Source organism: Rhipicephalus sanguineus, chromosome 2, assembly GCF_013339695.2.
Source record: "Rhipicephalus sanguineus isolate Rsan-2018 chromosome 2, BIME_Rsan_1.4, whole genome shotgun sequence".
Classification (NCBI taxonomy): domain Eukaryota; kingdom Metazoa; phylum Arthropoda; class Arachnida; order Ixodida; family Ixodidae; genus Rhipicephalus; species Rhipicephalus sanguineus.
Genome location: NC_051177.1, coordinates 84,434,484 through 84,456,373, shown reverse-complemented (window position 1 = coordinate 84,456,373; position 21,890 = coordinate 84,434,484). Strand labels below are relative to the sequence as shown.

The window sequence follows — 21,890 nt, the reverse complement described above, 5'->3', positions numbered from 1 at the left end:
AGTGGGTACCGTTCTAGTGTACTTGTATTGTAGCCCCAAGAGAGCCTACAACGGGCACTAGAAACGCCGCTCTTCCAGCTTTCGCTGTGACTGTGCTGCGGTATTTTTGCGTGCGACGCCACCACAGAAATCTTAAACTCATAACAAACTTCGATTCGAAATATTCGGTATCTCATAGAGCCAAGGAAAGTTTGGAGCTTTCGTCAGGACAGGTGCGGTTTAGAGAAAAATGTTTTTTTTTTTCTCTCGGGGACGATAGAAGAACGCAAAAATTACACATCTTGAGAATGTTCCGTGGAACTCAAGTGCTCGTTCGGAGATGTAGCTGCTAACAGTTACGCTGCTCTTACTGACCGAAATACTTCTGTGTAAAGCGTTCTCTTTTTGTCGTTGCATGAATGACGTGGTTATACTATCAAATAAAATGAAAAACTGGCTCCGCTGTCAATTGCCCCTTTTTCATGGCATCACTATGGCTATCTGATGATTACACAAAAAAACAAGACCGCTGGTATTCTCATCGGAGGAGGAGGAGGAGGAGGAGGAGAAGTAGGAAGAGTGAAGAAAGGCAGGAAGGTTAACCAAACGCGTGCCCGGTTTGCTATCCTACGCTGGGTGAAGGGGATTGAGGGATGAAAAGATAGGGAGATAGAAAGAAGTGAGCTTACGAAAATTCGTGTGAGCTTAACACTACTGCGTTCCACAGTCATAGAGTTAATATACTGACTCTAGAGGAAAAGCTCCCCATAGGGCCCATGCATTGAAACCTATAACCGCATGGGTTCCGCCATGATGGAACAAAACAATCGTTGCCAGCGTTGCCAGACCCTGAGACGCTCGCTATATTTGACGTTAGTAATCAGTTTTAATCTACCAACCTAAGCCAGCTACGCGCTGTTCAGAGAACATCAGCTGTGTTTTCATGCGTGGAGCCGTGTGTTAGTGTACCGTTGTATGTACAGCTGGTCCGGTTGCTAACAGTTAAAATTTCCACCTGTTTGTGCTTGGTTTTTACTAGGCACTCCCTACCAAAGTTTCTCCGTTCGCTGGCACAAAGGTCACTCGACAGATTCGCAGCTCGAAGCAAAGTCCGTAAGCCGTGGTCGCGCGCTGATTCGACTTGCAATGGCGAGACACCTTTATCCACGTTCTTTTTCAGCTCATTGCTGCCGTACTTCAGCGCAGAGAGCCGTAAAGAAGAAAAATGTCGATTGCAGCATGCAGCGGCGAATGTGAGTGAGACATCTCCCGAAAGCTTCAATCGAATTTAAAGTTACACGGCCCGCGAAGCTTTATCGCCGTTAAAAAGTCTAAAAAAATCGGTTGCGACTAGTTCGTACATAACTTTAAGGGCTTGTCTCATCTCTTCTTTGCCGTCCGTCCTGGTTTGCACTGAAGTTTTCAGCTTGAAAGAAAAAAGGGCTGTCACATGAAGTCGAGTGGTATGCGGCGACAGAAAACGCACACAACGGGACACTATGACAACTACGAGATACACGACGCGAACGAAGTTTCAGGGGCTTTAACATGACGCGCAAACCGGCGCAATCGGCCGCAAGCACGCACTCGCGTACTCGCGAGTGTTGATATGGTGGTGCCATCTAGTTAACCAGCCTGCAAACGCTCCTTTCCGCGCGCAGTAAATTGCATAAATAGCCGTCGTATCATTTCGTAGAAGTATTCAAAATAAACACAAAACAATATCTGCAAGTTTTTAATTGTGCAGATGCTTCTTTAGGATTGATATGTGATGGCAAGAATGACAACGTTCCAAGATGTCAGCGTTCTTGTGGTTATAGGTCTCGCGGCCCAGCTTTTCCTCTAGAGTCAGTATATTAACTCTATGTCCACAGTACTGGACGCAGGGTCTCAGGCGTATCACGTTCCACTGTAGATAGTCGAGTCATGGTCCCTGCTGAAGGCTTGCAAGTACTGCACGTAGAACATCCGGTACCTGTTGTACGGACTGAGCGTATGATGATTTCAGCTTGCCGACGAACACGCGAAGTGTGTCTAACAGTGACTGAAGCACTATGATGATTGGTTTGTCTTCTTCAGGCAAGTGGTTAGTCGGAGATTCAGTGTTCACTGTTGGCGATGTGCACTGTGAATCTGCATGTCGCTTCGACTTCGGCAACGTAAGGCCAAGCTGCGTCAGCTGTGTCCATGCCTTCCTTTCTGTTCTGGAATGTATACAATGATTATATACGTGGGACTCCATATAGCCTGAAGAACAGCGTACATATACGTGTTACTGCGCCGCATAAACCGTCGTTATGACTTCTCAAGTTTATTAATCGTAACTGTATGGGTACGTGTATCTTTGTAAGATTCGATAAGGGGATATATGAGCAGTTCGTCTACATGAAAAATATCACTTGTTGATGTAAACTTTACGAATCGCAACCCAAGTGAGAAACTTTTCTAACGTTATGCATATTTTTAAATACATCTTTGGACATAAATTTTAGACCGTTGCTTGTTAAAATCAAGGTGACTATTGTGCATTTCGTACTTGAAGAAAGAAGTTTTTCAAATGTTACGCGACATGAAAAGGCGAGACAAGGATGGTACCGGCCGCGCGTTTGAACTCTTCAAAACAACGCTTGTGTCATACCTTGCATTGCCTTCTCAATCATTATACATCAACTAATCTTGATCTGTTTTCTTGTGCATCAAGAAAATTACGCTTGCAATTCGTAAACGCGAGAGACAAAGTTACTAATGAGTACATATTCCTTCTTTTTTTTTCTGTTGCTTGTTGCTCTTCTATTGTCAAGATCTACTTATGTTTACAAGTGATGTACATTTTACAATGATGTCCCTGTTTTCAATTTGCATGTAAAAAGTAACTGTCTTTGTGCTGCCGTGAATCCTTGCAATGGGGGCGGCGGGCTCGTCAAGCTGTCGAAAGACAGCTTTTATTCGCCGCTCCTCTATCTGTTTTTGAAATAGACAAAATACAGCTGATTGATTGATTGATAGTAATTTTGACCGCCTGACTGCGGTTTCAGAAGTACGAGAAGAAACTGTCGAAATACGTCATATTTTGATGTCGCCTTGAGGTGCTGTCGTTATTGGCGACCGTGGCTTTCGCAAGATGTAGTGTCCTGATGAGGTCCATTATCGCCGTGACGCTGTTTATTGACGAATCGGCCATCCAACCCTCGAGGAGCCGGGGTTGCATCATGATCTCAGGCGCAAAGTGCTCTCGCCTTATAGTTGCTATCCCGTAAAAGACTAAGTGCTGCGACCCCCCCCCCCCTGCCTCCGCTATTGTTGCGGAGGTGGCGGCCCATAGTGCACGTGCACATATACCGGTGTTTCACAATTTTGTGTCGCGCGTAACTCTTCGACGTTACGCGCGGTGTAAAACGTACACGACATCACTCATTGAGGTGTTGCAAGATTGTCTGAGCAGTGAATACAAAAAAGAACGAAACAAAAGAAAGAAAGGTTCAATGCAAAGTCGACGCCCAAGTTTTATAATCTACTCATATGTTGTCATATTATCGGCGTGGTTTTATAAATCATATTCGGTGAATGACGGCGAGAAATCATATGGAAATAACGGCGAACTTGACGCTGTTTTCCCGTCCTTAAAAGACCACAAAGAAGAAAAGAGCATTTCTAGCTTGCAATAATAATCTGACAGTAATCAACATATAATAAAACTATATAGACGTTCTTACTTTCCTGTCTTACTAGATGTGTGATTGGCTTGATTTTTTTGTTTTCGGTTACAAGAAACTTCAAACATGACATGACAAGAACTTAGAGTCCTGAAAAAAAAAAACAGATTTTTTTTCTCCTGCATAATGTTCAAATAGCCAGCTCTCCACTATTCACATTTCCCATGCTGTCGTGTAGGTAGCTGATAACTAGAGGCCGGATTTTTAGGCACTGAAAAAGCTGCTTTTAGGCGCCAAAAATAGGCCGGTAAAACAATGTTTTAGGCTTCCAAAATCGTATATATAGGCACAATAAATTTTCACAAAAATGCAGATAATTTCAAACGAATACGTGCGCGACCTCTATCTACGACAGGAAAACAAAAATGTTATTGCTCAAGATGGCACAAAGGCGCCAACATTTGAAAATAGCCTGCTTTGTCCCGCACGGTTCGCACTCCCGTGTTCTGCAGAGTGAGTCAAGTGTCCACTGTCGAATCAACACACTGCTGAGTGTCTTTCCGGCATGACTGAGAAGTGCAGAGCAGGGGCAGACAGCGAGATTGCTAAAAGACCAGAAGGGAGAGATTCCTCCTATTGACCGGGTCGAATTGCGTAGAGCCAATTTCTCCCCTGGCTGTGAACCACTGGCGTAGACAGGCGGAGGGGGGGGGGGGGGGGGAGGAGGCTCATCCTTCCCCCTCCCCTAAACTATTCAGTTTTGCGTGTGTGTAATACACGCACAAAAACAAACGCATGCACGAATATATATAAAGTATGGTTGTCGCCCAGTCCCCCCCCCCCCTGCAAAAGATATCTGTCTACGCTACTGCAGTGAACACCTTAAAAGTACATTACAAACAAAACAAAAGCTGCGTGCACATCAGATTTTTCTTTCTTTTTTTGCTCTTCACTCTTCTTTCCGCTGAAGGCTCTCCGCGGTTTCGCATTCGCCAACCGCTCGGGCCATGTCAGCGCGGCGGCGAATGCTGGCCGGCGTGTCCCGCTTCACTGCTGCTAGCTGTTGTTGGTTGGTTGAACTAGATGACTAGGTTGAACCCCATAATTCTCAACAGTCAATCTTACGCGGTAACATGAATAAGTCTCAAACAGCACCCGGGAGCGAAACTTGAGGCTAAATAGCGTTTATATAAGCGCCAATTTTGAAAATAGGCATTTGTAAGCATTTGTAAGCATTTATGCACGAACGCCAAAAATAGGCATTTATAGGCACTATAAGAACACTATAAAAGCCCTTCTTAACCTCTAATTCATGCTCATATATCAAAACGGCGCGATAGGAGCGCAAGGAACAAAATAGGCATTTGCCTAAAATCCGGTCTCTACTGATAACAACATGAAGAGCAAATATTTTGTTTGCCTATGAGCGAAGGTTCCGCCGACATTAATTATGGTGCAGTTTCAAATGCTTACATTCACTAAAAAAAAAAGAACATGTTTTTACTTCACTTCGGGGGTCTATTAAACTTCGTGCCGGTTAAACCCAGGTGACTCGGATTAGTCCGCGATACAAGGTAACACCTCTCAAGTGATTGTCGTGCTTCTGTGCGCTGAACTGGCTCACTCAAGCAATAGTGTGTTGGCAACTTGGAACTTCAATGGTAAGTAAACATCTTACGCAACTACGCATTTTATTGCGGTGACAATTATTACGGACACTTTAGGCGGGTTTTCGCCGACGGCGTCGCCGTCACGTTCTGTATAAAGTACAAATCGATAATATGGCCCCCGCCCTTCCCTCGCATCTCGACAGACACGAGTAGACGGCATCATTGTACATGCTGTGCTCTCACCGCTTACTTCGCGTTGAGACGATCAGACAGCACGAAAACCGCTTCGCTCCCTTGAGCAGTCGTATTCCCTTACACCAGCGTTTTGTAGAGTTACGGGAGATCGGATCCAAAAAAGTTAGCTGCTGGCCTTACTTCGTATACCATTACAATTTGTTCCTATCGCATTCGTTGGTTCGCTCGTGAGGCGAAACTAATTTTTTATGAAGAACGTTTACACGCCATTGACTTTGCACTCCGAGTACAATCGCATGCATTGCCTTTTTTATGCAGTCGCAGGGAAAAGAACCAGTTTAGCTAGAACACTTTATATATACAGTGTAACCATACTCATTTGTCTCACTCTGTATACGCTACGTGGAAGCGGTCAGTTATACTGCATACAAGCTCTATATGCAGTCGGCGGCAGTTATAAGTATTTTGAATTGAGAAGCTACATTCATGCCAGAACCAATGTATAGTATTTTGGCGCAAGCTAATTCGCACGCACGCATACGCACGCGCGCACGCACACGCACGCGCGCGCGCACACACACACATACATACACACACACGCAAAAAAAAAGGAAGACAGATAGCTAGACAACAGCACCGGCGGCTGCGTGTCTTCTGTTTGTGAGCCCGTTGACTTGCGGTAAATAGAAGACCAAAAGACAGTTCCGCTGAAATCTATTAGTGGTATGTTTAAAAAAGCGCACGTGCAGGTCTCAAACTTACATATTTATATAGCTCCTTAATCCTTAATTACGCTTCTACGGCCAATTTATGTTCAAAGCTCGGAGTGTCTTGCCTCGTGCTACATTGCCTGGCACGTCGATATCTGTCAGCGCTTCACGAACATCAATATATAGATACTCGAGTATGATGTGGGTATCCGTCATCTACATTATTACGCAAACGCACGTGCATGCGGTTGGTGCCACCGTCATGCATCCCTCCCGCGCTTGTGTCGCAGCGATAACAGGCCGAGCTTTCCATTGTCACACGACATGCGAACAAAGCTCCCGCGCATTCATTTGCATCGATCGCCTATGTGTTGCAAGGCTGGGACGGACAGCCGCAGAAAGTCTATAGGGCCATTGCGAGCCGAGCCGATCACAGCAAGCTGTATGCACACGGCCTTGGTCCTTCAGCGAGATATGCAGTTCGGACCGCGCCACTATACATAACAATGTCGCGAAGACCTTGAGATGCATAAACTAGAGCTTACGCCACGTCATGGTTAGGTTATCTAAATCAGAAAGATGAGTTCACGTCACCTATATTTCCACTGCTAGAATTACGGCTCAGTATTTCAGCTGTCGTGTGGTTACAACAGGTCCCGGTGAGCTAGGAAATCGGCGCGGCTCAAATGTTTTTTAGTTAATCACGATCAAAGAATACTCTGCGTCCGCGATTCTGCCTAACCATCACTCCATGACGCTGCGGTTATGTTTTAGGTCATTACTGATTGAGACAGACGGAAAGCGAATCTGTCGGTACAGCCAAAACGTGGTTGTTTGGGCGAGATATTGGGATATGGTGTGTATTTCAAATATTTTACTTTCGCATTACCGGTGTATGATTTTGTTGTTCTTACACTGTAATTACATGCAACTAAAGTGAATGCTTGGGCGTTTTGGTACTGCATAGCGGAAAGAAAACAGCGTGAAAAAACGCAGCACCAGAAGAAGGAAGACACAAACAATAGCCCCAACTTAAAACTTTTCGCACTGTTTTCTTTCCGCTATGTAATGACGTGTGTGCCGGAATGTATGAGACCTACCGAGTTTCTTTGCGAGTGTATTTTTTTTTTCATTCTGTTATGCAAGTTTGCCAGTCTCCTATGGGTTCGTTCCCATGTACGTGTTATTGTTATTTTTAGTATGTAATTTTGGTATAGCCTGCCCCGGTTGTGAACAAACACCCAGCTTTTTGTTTCACTTATAACGAAGAATTTAGTATAATCTACCAGTGTGCATAGAGAAGACGAAAGAACAGCAAAGAGAGAGAGAGAGAAATAGATGAAAAGGAAGAGGCAGGGAGGTTAACCTGGTGCGAGCGACCGGTTTGCTACCCTGCACAGGGGTGGGGATATAGGGGTCGGAAAGAGGACAGAGAGAAAGGGAGATAAAATAAAAACAAAACAAAACATGCACACATGCACATACATGCAGGATGTCCTATCACAGCCGTTCTGATAGCCCAGTTGAACGCAGAAAGCGCATTAGCGCCTGCACAGCCTTCTTCTGAGACGTAAAGTCCTGTCGGTGGCGCAGGATTCTTTCTTCTGAAAGAGTTCGGTTGTCCAATTTGTCAAGCGCGTTGCAAAGTGACTGTCTCTGCGAACAGTACTGTGGACAGTCGCACAGAATATGCTTAATTGTTTCATCACTTCCGCAGTGGTCACAAGCTGCGGTGTCGGCCATTCCTATGCGGAACGCGTACGCACAGGTAAATGCGACACCCAACCATAACCTGCACAGAAGGGTAGCGTCACCTCGACGAAGTCCTGGGGGAATTCGAAGGCTGAGTGTTGGGTCTAGGCCATATAGTCGTGCGTGCTGGAAGTGTGGCTCGTTCCACTGCGACATGGTGAGTTGGCGAGCAAGCACGCTGAGCTTCCGTGCAGCGTCAGTTCTGGAGAGCGGTATTAAGAGTTGATTGTTTTCAGTATGGGCGGAACGGGCAGCTTGATCGGCCCGTTCATTGCCGATAATTCCACAGTGACTTGGAAGCCACTGAAAAGTTATTTCGTGCCCTTTCTCAGTTAAATGGTGCGTCTCTTCTGCAATCTCAAATACAAGTTGTTCGTGCGGGCCGCGTCGTAAAGGTGACAGAAGAGACTGCAGTGCCGCCTTGGAGTCGCTGAACATAGTCCATTTTTGTGCCCGTTCATCACTTATGAAATGTAATGCGACACGAAGCGCTGCGAGCTCTGCTGCCGTCGATGTCGTAAGGTGGGCGGTCTTGAATTTGAGTGTTGTGGCTTTGATCGGTATCACAACTGCTGCAGTTGAGCTGTTTGGCAAAACGGAGCCGTCAGTGTATACGTGTACATAGCCTTGGTACTTCTCATATAGCAGAAGTAAAGCGAGCTGTTTAAGGGCAGGTGACGACATATCCGCTTTTTTCCGGATGCCAGGTATTGTTAGGCTGATGTTGGGCTGAGTCAGGCACCACGGAGGAATCGAAGGTCTCGCGGCGGGCATGAAACATGTTGGTAAAGACTCGCGGTAAGCGGTTACCGTTTGGCAAAAAGATGCGCATGGTCTGTCTGCTGGTAAGGAGGCTAGGTGGTGGCGGGGAGTCCGAGCCAGATGCCTTATATGTGTCCTGAGTGTTTCAACGTCAATGTGTGTCTTGATGAGATGGTCTCCGGCGATCGCTATAGAAGCCGCCGTCGATGCACTAAGAGGCAAGCCTAGACAAATCCGGAGTGCCTGGGCCTGAACACTTTGTAACGTTCGTAGGCTTGTTTTGCTTGCGTTGGTTAATGCAGGCAAGCTGTACCGCAGGAAGCCGAGAAAAAGTACCCTGTACAGCTGTAGCATGGCACTTGGGGACATTCCCCAAGTCTTCCCAGCGAAAAACTTCAACAGATGACAGACGCCAATCAACCGCTTTTTTAGGTACGATACGTGATGGCTCCATGACATGTCTCTGTCAATTATAACACCCAGAAACTTGTGTGATCGAATATACGGTATAGCTTGACCGTTGATTATTACGCTGTAGTTATTCATAGGCTTGCGCGTAAACGCCACGAGAGCGCACTTCTCGGAAGAAATTTCCAAGCCTCTGTTACGGAGGTAATGGGCAGTTTGAGTGGCAGCTCTTTGAATTCTCGCTCGCAACTGTAGGCGTGTTACGGCGGACGTCCAAATGCAGAGATCATCCGCGTACATTGATAGCCTAACTGTGCTTGGCAGGTGCTCAAGGAGGGCAATCAGCGTAAGATTGAACAGCACAGGACTGAGTACGCCGCCCTGAGGGACGCCACGGTAGCTATAATGTGGAGATGTTTGGCCGTCCTCGGTGCTCACAAAAAAGGATCGCATTGAGAGATAGCTACGTATCCAACGTAACATCCGACCGCCTATTCCTACCTCTTCGAGAGCGGTGAGGATGGCTTCATGCGTAACGTTGTCATACGCCCCTTTGACGTCGAGGAACAAAGAAGCGCAGAGACGCTTTCGGCCTTTCTCGTGTTGAACGTAGGTGACCAGGTCGACTACGTTGTCAATTGATGATCGACCACGTCGAAATCCTGCCATGGCATCTGGGTAGGTATTGTTGCACTCCAAGTACCACTCCAGGCGTCCGAGGATCATCCTCTCCATAACTTTGCCTACACAACTGGCCAATGCGATGGGGCGGTAGGATGAGAGCTCCAACGGTGACTTGCCCGGCTTCAGCAGTGGAACCAGGCGACTAGTCTTCCAGCTTGTCGGGAGCGTGCCATCCTGCCAGGATTTGTTGTACAACTCCAGGAGACAAGTTCTCGCGCGTTCGCCCAGATGACACAGGGCTCTGTACGAAATTCAAAAGAACAGCAAATAACACACGAGCCAATGCGCCTACTCCAAACGTCGTTTTGATCGGCTAGCGTCGTTTTGGTGGGCTTTCTACAAGAAGTATTCCTCCCACTTCCTCGGTGTGTATAGATTCAGAAAGATATAACACTTCATTCGCGTTTATTTGTCTTCTTTGCTATCCGCTCTACCTATCTTTCGGTACGCCTGTTGGGCACTTCCCCTCACAACGACGCCCTTGAAATTACCATATATATCCAATTAAAGTTCGCAGTATGAAACCTTCCGGGTATGCATGGTGAACGCTGGTATGCCTGCGAGCGTTTTAGTTGTACCTATCTTTCCTTCTTTCTTTCTCCATCCTTCTCGCCCTTCTCCCCGTACAGGGTAGCAAACCGGGCGACCTGGTCTTTTCTTTGCCGTTCTCTCTCTCTCTCTCTCTCTCGCTTCTTTGCTTGCTTGCTTGCTTCTTGCTTGCTTGCTCCTAAGTAAATTGCGCCTACCCACTGCGGAGGATTGGCCATGAAGCCGAAGGTTAATATAACGCGGAAATTTTTTGAAAGAAAGGCAGGGTGTTAAAAAAAATAAAATAAAATTAATAATAAAGTTTTAGAAGACACAACATACGACTTTCCTACAGCTGCGTTCGCGCATCGCTCACCCTTTTTTCTTTTCCTCCTTCTATTTACATTTTTCTTTACCCCGTGTGTTGCGTAGAAAAGTGGACGTTCGTCAGGTTGATCTTCTCACGTATCCTCTTGATTCTTTCTCTCTCTCTTCGCACGCATTGTGGAGACACCAAGTTTGCGACCACTTTTAATCGAAGCAATCACGATCCCCGCATTAAGCCGTCGTGTTTCGCCGTCCCACCGTCGTGAATAGTTTAGCTCGCTATGTAGGTCCACCGCACCGGCGTGCACAAGCCTTCGCGTTGCGGAATGTGGTTCAGCGGGATCTCTGCTTGGCGTGACTTCATTAGCGCCTTGCCTGATCGAATCGTGTCGGCGCTGACACCGAGCGAAGACAGATGGCGGCGCTCTGCGGACACGATTATATTGACCCTGGCACGCGAGGGATTATGAGAGTCTCTATAGACGCCAATGAAGAAAGCAGATAGGAGATGGGACAAGTGGTCCCGCTTGCGGGTTACGATCGGCTGTCCCGTTCCCGACAGCGGGAGAACGGCTGCCCAACGGACAGATCAATAACGGTTTATGGAAGCGAGGCACCATTGTGCAGCCGCGCTTATCCGTCACGCGGCGAAGTGGCTTATGCCGCGGGCTTCGGTGATGAGGCGCGTGTGCATCGACGGTTGTCTATATCGCTGTGAGCACAGCGTTGGCTGCCGTGATATGCCGATGTCTTAGCAATCTGAGGGCCTTCTTAGTTCTAATATGACTCGCACTGCGCGTCAAGTAACCGCTGCGAAGTTTGGGTGGTTCGACAAGCGTCAAATGTGAAGTGAAAGGTAATTTTAAGCGCAGTAATTGCAAGATTACAAAGAGTTCGTCTGATGACCTTATTCGAGCTACTCTGGCGGTTGAATTGCGGAAGGAGGGTTACCTTTAGCTGGAGCAAAACCTTGTTTTTTTTATATCGCGTAATGTTCTTGTTTGAACCGGTGTACGGGACAACGTACGACTTTGAATGAATTAAGCGAGAACCGAAAAAAAAAAAGCATTACAGGTAACTGAAAAAAAGGGAAAGGAGGGGGGTGAAGGCAGGTGCGCAAAGTCGAAAATTTTTTGCCTGAGCTTCTTGCCAAGTATAAAAATTCATGTAAGCTGCTTCCAATACTTGTCAGTGAATGAATGCCGTGCTCCTCTTAGCACATTCGAGGTACGAGAATCGTTAGTATCCAGACATAACCAAACCTTCACCTAAGGATGCTTGGTAACTGGCCAGAACACTTAAGAATGTTTCCTAGCCGAAACCATTTAGGAACACCGCCATGCCTGATTTGAACGCATGTTGCCACCGTTTCCGTTATCAGTGGTAATCCTGGTAAAATTATTATCTCCGAGGCGGATAGTCGAGGTGAATGTACTCGATAGTTGAATGTAATAGATTGTCGTATGAAATGCAACAGTATGTCAATAGAAGCGTGAGAGTATTTCCACAGCTACTACTGTGAATTTTGCATGCGTAACGAGCAGAAATAGCTCAATTTTCTCATGCGTATCCACCTGCGACGAACATCCCCCTCCTTCTCAAGAAAGGAAAAAAAAAAAATTCGCGCGACGGCGGTGCGCCTTCGTGATGCGCTGACTTTGTATTGCTCTCTTTCGGAAATCGCGGGGATGGAAAATTTCTTTTTCCTACGCCTTTTTCTAAATTTTCATTCACTTTTTGAGGTCGTCGAACTGCTTGGCGCGAACGTCTATTAACACCCACGCGAGCTCTCGGTCGAAACCTATTATTTTCTGCCGGCGCCGTCATTCGCTTGGATCAATGAGAGCGACGGCAACGACTCTTGGTTCTCAAGACTAGAGATAAGGCCACGCAAAAAGAAAAAAAAGAGAGAGAAAAAGAAAACAAAGGAAGAAAGTTGTGACGCGCTGTCTCCTGGTCTTCCCGGCAAGAGCGTCCATGTGCCTACTCTTTATTTTTTTCACATACCTTTCTTGACATTCGCTTACTTTGAGAAAAAGACCTGTTCAACGGAGATTGTGAAGCGTGTTTCTCGCGTTCCGTAGGCTTTAATGACATGAGATCAATAGCGAAGCATCACGATTCTTTCTTTCTTTCTTTCTTTCTTTCTTTCTTTCTTTCTTTCTTTCTTTCTTTCTTTCTTTCTTTCTTTCTTTCTTTCTTTCTTTCTTTCTTTCTTTCTTTCTTTCTTTCTTTCGTTCTTTCGCATTGCGCCACGCTCTCTCCTAAACTTTTCCTTCCTCCATGCCGGGAACTGGACCTTCACCCACGTGCTTAGCAACGCAACACTTCGGTTGCTACAGGCAACAACGACGGTCATGCGTTCATGTCCTGGCAACAATGAAGTGTGACAACGTGAAATGACAAGTCACCTCGATAAAATATCTGATTACAATATCAGAAACAGCTGATCGATGACAAGCCCTCGATCGAGAGAGCACCAATTATTGCAAAAAAAAAAGCCACATACAAATACGAATGCGATCGGCGCAACTTCGAAGGCCACATTTCTGCACGCTCGCAGGCATCGGCTTTTTCGCGTACGACGACGCCACCGAAATGTATGAGTTATAACAAGATTCGTTTGAAAAAAAAATCAAGTGACGCTTGCCTTGCACTAAGCCGCGCAAGGCTTGAAGCAGCTAAACTAGACGATTCCAAAGATTGATCTGGCTGCTTCTGGGTTGTTTCTAGGCCTTAGCTAGGTGATGCACGTTGTTTCTAGGTTGCTTCCAGGTTGTAGCTAGGCTTTAGCTAGGGGATACTACGTTGTTTCTACGTTGATTCTTAGCGCAGAGAGGTTAGAGTTAAACCACCGACAGTCACAGGCACGACACGGATGTCGAATCTCCAGAGACAGAACCTCGTGATGAAGCCAGGCGTTCACACCTCTCATAAATATACGGGAACGTCGCCGTTGGCGTAGGCCTTCCATCGCTTCGGGGGTCTTCTCGCAGCCGCGTTTCCTTTCCCGTTCCCTAATATTCTCTCCTTGTACACACTCGGGGTCTTCGGCTCGCCGCCGTCGCTTCGCGGCCATTTGTTGAGCTGTTGCCTTTTCCTTCTTAGTGGAAGTTGTGTGCAGTGGGATTTACCCAATTTCAGTGCAAATACCCGTTTATGATAATCATAGTTTTCTGATAGGCCGCACAGTGGCACGTACCTGTTTGATGACGATAGTTTTCTTCGTTTTTAGTGGACCAGTGGTGAGTAGTGGGATTTACCCAATTTGTGTGGCGCATACCCGTTTATGATGATGATAGTTTTTTGGTACGGGGTGAACAAGGAACGATTTGCTGAACAGCTTGGCCGTTAAAAGTGCATCATAACCAGATTATAGTCCTAGCACAAAAGCTGGAAAATATTTCCGGGTGACATGGCATGACGAGCACTTTATTTGAGTCCTGAGGCCCCCCAAATCAAGTAGGTGGCTCCGCCCACGATGGGACCGGAAGTTAAAGTCCTGCCGCGGTGTCGTGGGCCCTCTGTACGGCCTGGAGTTTAGTGTGAAGATTGCTGCTCTTAAGGGATACCTTCCATCGCTGCTTCATGATGGGTGCAGAGGCGTTTTGGGGCGGGTATCTACAATATTTACGCTATATGTTGTACGTGGGGCTGCTGTTGTTGGCATTTATTTTTGTAGTGCATAGAACACTACTCGAAGAAGTCGTGGCTGGGATTGTTTCCCTACTGCTATAAACGATAGCGGAAGCGAGACGCAGGGAAACCAATAAACGGCGCTTGCGCACTTTCTGTCTATCGTGTGCGCATAATTTATACTGCGCCTGTTTTGTTGGCTCTGTGTACCACGTTAGAGGCACTAATAAAGGACCGGCCATCTCGCGAACAAGGGATGCTGTGGGATAATGGCCTCAGCGGACAAAGTCCGCTAGAGGTTGCCAGAGTGCTAGTTTGCGTCATGCGGACTGCAGGCTTGCGATACAATGCACTGGAAAGTATATTCTAGTACAATGTGCCTGCGATATAAATGGTCATGGTTGCGTCTGCTACATCTGCTGTTCTTAGCTGAAAGCCCAATAAGTGATGTGGCGTCTGCCGCCTTAGGATTTCGGGACCCGGTTTCGTTCCGCGAACTACGTTGCCCATTCCTCTTCTTAAAAACAAATTTTCTTGCCGTGTAATGCAGACTGCCGGAATTCTTTGCATGACTAACCATCCAGCTTCCGTTTACATCCGAAACCTCGTTCTTGATGGTGCTTGCAACAATATCATTTTCAGTACTCATTTGCATCTCGCGCATGTTTGTAGAGAACGCGCCCAATATGCGCACGAATTCACCTAAATGTAGAGACTTCGCTGGTAGTAGTTCAAACTGAACTTTTGTTAGCGTAGCTGCGTTGGTCTCGTACATGGCCCTCCCGTGTGTGTTCAATCATTTGCATATTCTTTACCATATATGGCAATGTAGCCAAAAGAAGGAAAAATGTGCATCTTACAAAATACGCAATCCTGTACCTTTACATAAACAAAACGAAACCAAGAATGAATAAACGTCAATAAAGTCCAGCTACTATGCGAGAAAGGGGGGATCGACACTCCACGTATTCACTCTTTCCCTCCAGTTTTCGGAGCACACAAAAGCTGTATACTGTGCACACAGTCTTACTAACCCAGGCACCCATTTCAATGAACCTCACTACGCGACAGAACAAAGCACCCTATTTGTTTCTTCCATCGCAGCCAGTTTTCGTTCACAGTAACGCTCCTCGGCTCGTCGTTCACCGTCCTGTCTCGCCGACTGTATACGCTGTATGCAGCAAACGCTCGGCGCACCAGAACAATGGCTCTCGTCCCCGCTGTCGCCGAAACCGAACTGCATTTCCAGCAGCTGCAACACCGGCCGGCTCCTACGTTCGCGCGAACCCAAGCTCAGTGTTTTAGGCAACGAGTTTCCATGTCGAGCCTTAGAACCCAATTCCGCTTCGGTTCCTCCTTTTTTTTGTTTTTTGTATCTTTCTATAGCCGCTGCATGGTGTTCGCGATCTTCTGTACGGCAGAGACTACTGTTGGCAGTATAGGCCATGACAGTCCACGGTCTTTTTGCCGTGGCCATCGCTCCGCCAGTTTGCGTCGCTCATTTATATTCCTCCAAGCGTGGTGTCTCTGTCTCTCTTTTTTTTTTGTGCCGATGCTTTCGTTTGCTGTTTCTGTCTGTCACTCGTTGCCAGAATGCTGTCGTTCCCCTCGTCGGCTTATTTTTTTTAGACCTGAATCTCTAGCCGTCTTTTTTTTTTCTTTTTGCAAGAACTTCTTCGGAGAAATCCGGCACGCAGCTTTTCTTGTTGTTGTTGTCTCGCCGCAGTGGCATTCTGTAGTATAGCAGAGTGCGATGCCGATTCGTTTGCCTGTTCTTCGAGACGAATGCAAAACGATGTGGAGTTCGCACGTACTGCCTCTTCTTTTTTTCCGCGACACCCTGTGCGCGTTGGCTATCCGCTGTAACAGAACATCCACCCAGGGCATCTTTATTTCGTTCCACACTGACGAGTGCCCGGTATCTTGCCCTATCCTTCTACGTCGGGCGGCGTTTCCATTGATTCCATTCGCTTCTTTTTCTGTTCTCAGTGAGCGTCCATCCGCGCGCCTGCGTGTCGTTCTACGTTAATCTCGAGAAAAGGTTGTGTGGTCGGTCGAACGCCTCGGCACGCTATACCAGTTGCCGCGGCAATGTACGAATAGCAGCGCCGACGCATGTGTCACGGGTAATGCACCCTCGCGAAGCGTAGACGTATATGCGCGGGTGTCAGCCATTCGGGGGGAAGGCACCACAACACCACGGCCGCTACATAGCGGCCGTGACAAAACGAACCCCGTCGCTCCGCGAGAGGCACAGAGCGACGATAATGGGCTGCGGTTAACCAGCGTCTTGTCTTCGGGGTTATACGCTGATTTCTTGCCCTGGTTGCGACAGGGTCGATGCCTGCCTTCGTAACCTTCGAGCGAGGCTGCCATGCCGCTGCTTGTGTACTGCTGCTAGTCTTTCGTACGGCTCTGCGATATCGAATGTTTCTCAATATCTCGTCCATGTCTGAGGACGATCGTTATTGTAGCGTCGCACTTTAGTCATCTTCTGACCGATTGTGCTGAGGTGTCGGTGCCCTCCGTTCCCCCCTCTCTTTCCCCACTTTAGTATCTTTAAACCTTCCCCTCCCCTTTATAGTGTGGTATAGCGTACTAGAATTCCTTTTTTAGAGCGGAAGCTCTACTACGCCATGTCTTGCAAGGTCATTCATCGCGTCGCAATGACATTACGCCGGCGGAGCGCAAGCGACGCCACACCACGCGATCCACTGCGGAGAGGCGTCGCAGCTTCGGCAACACGTGACTAGGCGAAGGTTTGGCGGCTGCTTCGCCGGCGCTTGGTCACTCAGTCTCGCCATGGATGTCGCAGCCGCTGGGTAGTCTGTGCTTGCGCTTCAGCGCAAGCGACAGGCGGAATCCAACTATCCAGTTGATACAGCTACACGGCACGCTGCGAAACCTCAAGCAAAGGCAAAGTTGCCTGCTGAAACACCGGGGCCAAGGAAGGCCACAGCGCGTTATAGAAAAGCCGAAGTTGCCGCCATTGCTAAAGAGACACACACAAGGTTTGAAATAAGGCCTAACTTTAATGAAACACTGAGTGCATATTATTTGCAAAAACAAGCCAAACGTACCACTTTTCGCTCGTGATAACTATGTTTGCAAATGTTAAATCTCAGCCACTTCTCTTTTCTGCGCATTAACCTCCGTGCATTTTTCCCTCATCTCTGATTTTCGCTTTAGTCAGGCCCTTAGCGCGAGGTTTTTCTGCATGGGAGGGATAACCGAGGCTATAGCCTCCACTATTGACCTCCACTTTGGGTAATCATTCATGTCGACGTACACTGTCGGTGGGACAAAAACAACGTTCGGCCCGCGGCACTCTTCGAATTATTTCGTTTGGCTTCTCGTAATAGAATCATAATATTGATTCAGGGCCATAAGTTCGCACGAAATGCATCAACTTTGAAGAAATAATGATTATTATTTTTTTTGCGTTTATCTTTTTGTTGCGTGTATATTACGCTATGTTTGTGGCCGTTTGTTATGTTGCTACTAGAAAGTGAATGCTCCTGCAGGTCACTCTTTATAAGGAAACTTCTATCTCTATGAATGATTCTGAGGATTATTTCGCGTTAGTGTTTCTACACAATTTTCTTCCTTTCTTGCTTTTTTTTGCTGATTTCATATAGAATGCCACATTCTACACATGGCAAAGCACGTCACTTCCGTAGATGGCCTAACACCTCGAGCTAACATCAAACACTTCACCGTTCTCCGATAGCGAATGGTGCACCAGGGCCCTTCGGCAGGCATCTCCCCAAACGACGGGAACCGCTTCAGGAAGATGCGGGAGACAGTGTTCCCAAAATAGTTCCTACAGTGCGACGCCCAGTTTCCCATTTCACTGGCTCGGCGACAAGAACTAGCACTCAAACCTCTCCGCCGCCTTTTGGCAATTTTCGATAAAAGACCACTCGGTTTGCGTTGCGTAATACACATTTTTCTCTTTGCGGTACTGGTAAAGTCGAGACTGTCGGTAGCGCCGAAAATCTCTCTGCTTCTCCCCTTTCTCCTTATCGCCTCTCCTCGACCCCTCTTCCGGCCGTATTAGTTTTCCCGCCGAACTCAGCCGAGCAGAGCGATTCGCCGCTGCAGTTTTGTGTACTTGCTTTATGTTGGGGTTCTGAGCCAGCTGTTTTTCTCTGCGCCAGTCCGTTCTGTTTAGCTCGGTATTCGTTTTTCGTTTCTTCAGTTTAAGTATGTGCCTTTGAGTTCTGCTAGCTCTTTCCTTTGTCCTCGTTGCCAGCCCTTTTCGTAAGTGTCTATCGCACGCACCTTTAGCGCGAAGAGAGATCAGTAGTACGCTAACGCACTACGTCGTATTGCGAAATAGCGAAGTGCTCTGCCGTTAGCAACTCGTTCCGGTGCTCCTTTTCCGTTGTTGTCATGGCGCAGTCACGTAGGAAGTCGTGCTTTACGAAGTGGCCGCGCCGAATAACGTAGCTACGGCGTTAGGTTTCCGGAGTTTATTAACACAACAGTGTGCTATAGGAAATCCGCACGCGTAACAATAACGAAGTATATTGCGCAGCCTGCGCGGATTTAAATGAACACACTGGTTTACTTGTTTGGAACGGTCCACAAATCGAATATCGTAAGAGTTTCTTACACTCGAGTGACATTAAGAAAACTCGCTGTCTTTCTGCATGTCGAAAGGCTTGTAGGATATTCTTAAACCGAACAATGTAAGGACGCCCACACATTCAACTTGTATATCCCGGACTCCCTACCTAAGGTTCTCTATATGTGTATGGCTCCATTACCAATAAATAAATAATCCCTCACCATGAGAAAGCCGTCCGAACATGTTCCCAAATGTTACAATCTTTGACTCCGTGTCTCCCTTGCTTGCTAGCAAAGAAAGCAGCGGCTAATGTATAACCTTTTTAGTTAACTTCGTTTGTTGAAGCGCGCTAACCTGTATGTCACTTTGTATAGTCTGGTTGACTAATACGATGCTTCTAGTGGCTTCAGCCGCAATAAAGATTCTGTACTGCAGACATCTTGCTTCGTCTAAAGTAAGTTAGCATGGCTGGATCATAATATATATGTTCAGTTACACTTCACACTAATAACTGAAAGGCATAAGAATAATCAAATCCTTTGGATCAAGGCACACATTTTACAATGCAGTGTTAGATCGCCCTTATTATTTTAGCACGTAGCGTAATCTTGTCGTGCTTGTTCAAAGAAAATTGCTCACGACGAGCTGATTACTTGCCCTCGTATACGAGCGGCTTGTCTTTCAAGAAACCTCTTTCCAATTACTGTTCAATTTAAACTCGAGCCTATCTCTTTCATCACGTCCATCTTCTTCTTCGTGTCTCTAAGCCAGTTAAAAAAGAAGCTGTAGCAATATCTACTTCTCTAGTATCTGGTATTTACGTGGTTTCAGGACGTGTCGACATCGAGTGGAAAAAAAAGGAAAACGTTTTGATCGCCTCGCTACGAAGAATGATTAGGTCCCCATTCGCGCGCCTGTCCCAAACACTGCTTCCTTATAATATGCCGAATGATCTTGTCTTCAGCGGAAGCCTTGTTTCTCGTTTCTTATTTTTGAGAACGAAAACAACTTTAGTGCTAATTGTCTTCGTTCGTGCCCACGTTTCAATTACGCGGAGAAAAGCAAGCGACACCAGGAAGCTTCCGTCTCTAGGAGAATAGAATTATAGTGCCCGGTACTTTAAAAAGCCAATAAAAACGCACGACTGTAATGTGCCTGCGTTCGCTTTAGTATTAGTAATACGGAGCAGGGATGTTTAGTTAACGCTTATAATACCAATGGTTTGGAATAACAATGGTTCGCTGGTGTCATAAATCTGGAAAAATTTAGCTGTAGAAAATACGAAACGTTAGGAATGTTAATCAAAATTGCAGCTAACACACGTTAATTGCATTTATGTTGTATCACATTCATTTGCCCGCTCCTGCAGATTTGGCCGCTTAAGTGCGGCTTATCTACCTGCGCACAAGTCGGCGTAGCAAGCTGTCATTCGCAGGTGGACATAGCGTGTGCGGGCGCATCTTTCCGAAATTCTGAACGTGGCGCTCTTGTACGTTTGCTTGTTTTTTTAATTTAATGTGTTTAAAGAGAGTCTATTGCCTCGGTGTGGCTCCGGCTATTCATAGTCTATTACATGATAGTTTGCATGTGACGTCGTCAGTAACCGTAAAACAGTACAAAATTTAAACATGAACGAACATGCACACGTAGTACTAGAATGTAACTGTCAGCGCAACAGCATTTCTCGCACGTCATAAATGTTCACACACCCAAAACGTCCACGCTTTGCAGAAAAGTTCATCAAGGGGATCGCACAACTGTCACTGGACACTTGCTCGCACTTTGAAGGCAACTGTCATGAAAGAAATTCTGATAGAAGAGAAAAAAAAAAACGAGAAACACACGAAAACACGGGAAACATGTGACCGGAAGTATCTGTTAATAATTAACAACGGGAACAATAATTCTGCAGCGAACCCACGCACCGTAAGTACAGTGCAAATATGCAGTAAAAAAAAAAAAACTTATTACAAGCTCATCGGGAGCACCTCACATGTACACGCGAAGCCGATACACGGTCATTGCATTGCCTCCGGTGCAGATTACCAGGATATTCTATTTATAGATCGCATCCAATCAGCAGCTCTTTGCAAATTTACCAGCTTGTCCGTGCGTATCAAGTGTTTGGCTTCAAGAGAGTGCGTTTGCGAAGTCGGAATATTTATAGAAGTAATCGAGTGTTTATCTCGGATGGAAGCTTGTATTCGTTTATAGTTAATTCTGATAGCGAAAACTTTGTAAGTGCACCATGACAAAGCTTGAGGGCACAATCACAACATACTTTTGCGGTCGCGAAGCAGCAAGATAGCATACAGCAACACTGCTTCAAGCTGAATACAAAACGAGTAGGTACCTTCATTTCCTTTATTGAAATACATAACAATAATGTAACAGTTGTCACCACTTCTTGGTATTGGCTACTCCTTTTCACTTAGCATAAAAATAAAAAGTAAAAAAACAAAGAGATAAAGTCTCGCGCTCGGTTAATTGCAAAAGTTCTCTTTCTAAAAGCGCTCGCTGATGTTTGGCAAACACAAGCACCATGCACGCATGCAGTGTAGTTTTGTCAGTATTTTCCCTAAATAGAAATGTCTTCGAAGAAGCGTTGAAGGACTTTCATTACTTCGTGATTTACCTTTGTTGGCCAAGGACATAATATGCGAGAAAAAAAAAAGTTGCTGGGAATCAGACGGAGCTCCTTTTCAGTAGCTGTCTATGTGTGATGGTGCTTGGTACGTTCGATCGACAAATGACACAAATACATTCTGCTTCTATCGCTATGAATAGCATTGGCCCAAAAGTTCAGCGAATGTCTGTGAGGCGCAGAAAGGTTCGTGAAAGAGAATACTTGTCCTTCACCCATTTGTCCAGCACGAAACTACAGAAAATATCCTTACTGATTTCACAAAAACAAGGCTTGCTAGTACACGAAGAAATTCGTCAAAATAATGCAAGAGGAAAGGCAAGAATATCCGTAGACTTACATCTATGGTGCACGTTAAGGAAGTTCAGGGGGGTCAGAATTAATTCGGAGACCCGCACTATGACGCGCCAAATGCACCATATCCGGGCT

The 21,890-nt window shown here is 46.3% G+C and overlaps 1 protein-coding gene across 1 annotated transcript in view; it reads right to left on the bottom strand.

Moving 5' to 3' along the window:
* Positions 1 to 21,890, bottom strand: part of LOC119383259 (guanylate cyclase soluble subunit beta-1) — a 182,885-nt gene that overhangs the window by 59,037 nt on the left and 101,958 nt on the right. The window lies entirely within an intron of this gene.